This window comes from Hemiscyllium ocellatum, unplaced genomic scaffold (assembly GCF_020745735.1).
Source record: "Hemiscyllium ocellatum isolate sHemOce1 unplaced genomic scaffold, sHemOce1.pat.X.cur. scaffold_184_pat_ctg1, whole genome shotgun sequence".
Lineage (NCBI taxonomy): Eukaryota > Metazoa > Chordata > Chondrichthyes > Orectolobiformes > Hemiscylliidae > Hemiscyllium > Hemiscyllium ocellatum.
Genome location: NW_026867893.1, coordinates 634,858 through 639,282, shown reverse-complemented (window position 1 = coordinate 639,282; position 4,425 = coordinate 634,858).

Genomic DNA, 4,425 nt, shown 5'->3' with positions numbered 1-4,425 from the left:
TTCTAATTAGCAACGCCACACCCCCTCCTTTTTTACCACCCTCCTTAATCTTACTGAAACATCTGTAACCAGGAACATCCAACAACCATTCCTGTCCCTCTTCTATCCACGTTTCCGTGATGGCCACAACACTGTACTCCCAAGTACCAATCCATGCCTTAAGTTCACCCACCTTATTTCTGATACTCCTTGCGTTGAAGTATGCGCACTTGAACCCATCTCTGTGTCTGCAAGTATTCCCTGTCAGTGCTACCTTCTCCACAGCCTCCCTACATTCTTGGACCTCGTGAAAAACAGCTAACCTACTGTACGGACGACACGTCCGGATCCCATCCCTCTGCCAAATAAATTTAACTCCCCCCCCACCTCCAGAGGCGTGCTAGCAAACCTACCTCCCAGGATATTGGTGCTTTTCTGGTTCAGGTGCATCTCGTCCTGCTTGTACAGGTCCCACCTTCCCCAGAATGCAGTCCAATTGTCCAAACACCTGAATCCCTCCCTGCTACACCATCCTTGCAGCCACGTGTTCAACTTCACTCTCTCCCTATTAATTACCTCACTGTCATGTGGCACCGGCAACAACCCAGAGATGACGGTTGTGTGCACAGCAATGCTGCCTCACAGTGATAAGGATTCGGGTTCAATTCCAATCTCTAGAATCTGTCTGTGTGTACGTTGTACATTCTTCCCATGTCTGCATTGGGAGCATTAACTCCTTTCTCTCTCCACAGGATTTCTCTGTATTTGCTTCAGATTTCTACAATCTACAGTATATTTCCTTATATTTCATGGAGAAATGCAGTAAATGTGGCAGCTTTTGTAAAAGCAGCCATGATTCTCGTGTTCCCTGGGTGTTTAGGAATCTTGCTGAATGCAGTGTCCCTGGATACGCATTCCATCTCTTTCAGTCCCTCAGCCCATCCATACTGCATGCAGCCTTTCCTTTGCCAAACCTGGGACTCCCCACACCCCATCGCCTGGCACTGGATATTCCCTTCGCAGGACTGTGCATACAACGACACTGGGTACTCGCTCACCCGCTGGGGATGCTGGGGTAAAGATCCTGCCATTGAAAGGAACAGAATAATTAGAATCCAATTTAATAGCAAATCAGAGTAAACAGGCTGAATGACATCCATCTGCTCTCTCATTTTGTAGTCTTCTGTTTATCCTCGTCAATCTGCAAATAAATGGTCCATATGTCTACCTTGTCAAACAGGTTTGGTGGAGGTGTTAGATATCAGATCCTCTGGCCATTGGACTGAGTCAGTAGGCTCCACCTTCCTGGTAAATGAGGTCACACTTACGTTTTTATAATCACGTCTATCCACTATAAAGAAAAGGCCTTGCTCGAGTTGTGCTGAAAGGATATTTGAATTTTGGAGACGCTAGAATATGTCACGTACGAGTGAGATTAGGAATAGGAATTTAGTATAGTTATATACACCGCCAAAAAGCTGGTAGCACTTCTGATATGTGGATGATTGGGATTGCTGACTCGGTAGGATATAGCCAAGGAGGACGGGATGGACCTGAAGTAGCAGCAAGCTTTGATGTGTAGATCTTTGGGTTTCCCGGGTCAGTAGGATATACACAAGTAGGACGGGATGGACCTGAACAGGCAGCAATCTCTGATATGTGGATCCATTGGGATTCCCGGGTCGGTAGGATTTGCACAAGAAGGACGGAATAAACCTGTACTGGCGGCAAGGTCCTGGTAGGCAGGTTTACTATTGTCACTCTGGAGGGTTTAAACTAGTGTGGCACTGTGGAGTGGGAACCAGAGCAGTCGGTCCACAATACAGTGACTAATGAGGAATTGGAGACTAAAACCAGTGCATCTAAAACCAACAACAAAGAAGGAGAGGGCACTGAACACAATGGGACTGGCAACCTGAAGTGTTATTAATTTCATGTGAGGAATCTGGCAGGTAAGTACTTGGAGATTGTATGAGTACATATAACTACAATGTAAATATTACCAAGAATTCGTGAGAGAGGGACAAGAGAGCAATCAATCCATTGGGTCCAGAAATACTTGCTGAATATGCAGTGAGTGGCTGGAGACAGTCGTTTAAAGTGAAATAATTATTCAGCACTCTATCGAAATCGGACCATGTGTAATGCAGGTACAGATTGAAGTGACAAAGGAGGAAACTGGAATTGTCTGTCTACAATCTTTTCTGCTTTACTGATAGTCTTTTGTAATCTCCTGTCACTGGAAAATAGCAGCAGAAAGTACTTCAGGGAAACTCAAACCACATATCAGGTAAGTATCTGATGTGTTTGGCGGAAGTGTATTTATTTCAATGCAAGAATTATTATGAATAAACAGTTGAATTTAGAGCCGGAATCGCTACATGGGACTACGATGTTGCAAACATTATAGGGACTTTGCTGAGAAAGAGGCAGGACTGGCTGTTCAACTTTCCAGGGTTTTGTTCTTTTCGATGATGTAGAGGGGAAGCTAAAAGAGGGGGAGGAGTTGCATTACTAATCAGGGAGTTTGTTGAACCTGCACTTAGGACGTATTGGAAGGCTCATCTCCTGAGGCAACATGGAGAGAGCTCAAGGTATGATGGATGCATGTGTTAGGATTGTACTACAGTCCCTCCAACCGCCACCGAGAAATTGAGGAACAAATATGTTGGCCGATTATGGAAACGTGAGTTGCCATAGTGAGGGACTTTAACATCCCCAATATTGACTGGGAATCCTTTACAGCAAGTGGCTTAGACGGGGTAGAATTTCTTAAGCGCACCCAAGAAAGTTATTTGCAGCGGCATGTGGATAGTCCAACTACAACATGGGCCACACTGGACCTCGTAGTAGAAAATGAGCATGTCCACGTGACTGACCGTTCATTAGAAGATCATTCTAGAAACAGTGATAACGATGCCCTCAGGTTTGAGATAGCTACGATCATGGAATAAGTCAGGATCTTTGGAAGTTAGTAAATTGGAGGAAGGCAAATCCACATCAGGCAGAAGCGAGGGGCTGTTAATTGGAAGGAGCTGCTGTCAGGAACATCCACATTTTGCATGGCGGGACTGTTTATTAAATCCTGATTTCAATATCGTCTGGTGAATGTCGTCCCAACTGCTCGAATGTCGATCTATTTTGTTTGAACATATATTCAGAGGATATTGCATGTCAGAAAACAGGAAGTGATAATGAATGACTGTGCACTGTGTCCTTCGCAGGACCAGCTTTTTTCTCCAGGCACTGAAAGTCTTTATTGTGGATCAGAGAACCTTAGAATTAATACAGCACAGACGGAGGCAATTTAGCCCATCCTACATCCACAAGCTCTCCAACTGCTCTATCCGAAAGCAGAGAGAGTTATTGGAGATACAGAGAGAGAGAGAGTGAGATACAGACAGACGCACACACACACACACACACACATATACATATATATATATATATATATATATAGAGAGAGAGAGAGAGAGAGAGAGAGAGAGAGAGAGAGAGACAGAGAGAGACAGAGAGAGAGAGAGAGAGAGAGAGAGAGAGAGAGAGAGAAATAGAAAGAAAGTATGTGAAGGGAAGCCAACGGAGTGGATAGAAAGTGGAGCGACTTACTGAGTGGGAGAAAATGTTGTTAGAAGAAAGTGAACCTGGATAGATCAGTAGTCAGCATGAGGAAAATAGACAGAAGATGGAAATTTTATTTAGATATTCCTCTGGTCTGCAAGCCCTTTGTCTAGTGCCATACCCTGTGAGCACTGTGCTGATACTAGCTGTCATCCCAGATCATTTATCTCCAAAAACATCACAGAGCTGGGTTTCTGACAGTGAAACGGAATCCAATAGACCAATTGATTGGTTCCAGGGAGAAAGTGGATTCACTTAAACAGATTGGGCGAACAGCAGCAGGAACTGATCAGCCCCCGAAATACTGTGTGTAGGAAGATCACTGTCAAAAGGGAAATCAGCATCTCAGCTGTCGGCCGAATACTGATTGATAACGTTTGCAGAGCACTTCCTTGGTTTTGTAATTCACATTTCAATTTATACAGCTCAAGGTCATGATTGTATTTTACCAATCTTATCTGTTTGTACTTTCCACATTTTTGAATGTACAACAAGTCATTTTGTACCTGTATTTTGTGTTGCATATGCATATTGTATTATGGAGGAAGAAGGGAATTGTTCTGATGGTACGGTCTTCATCTGAACAATGCTTGGACCAGAGTCCTAACAAATCACGTAATTAGGGCTGCGGTCAGATCTTTCAACTAATCTTTAGGTTTGGGTGGGATTTCGGTTATAGGGGAAATTAGAAAACTTGAATTCAAAGAGGAGGTAAGAGTGCAGAACGCAGGAGAATTTAATGAAATTTCAAGCACAGGCACAAATATGACACAGTATATTGAAAGTGTAAACAATCAAACTTCAAGCACACTGGACAGACAAATG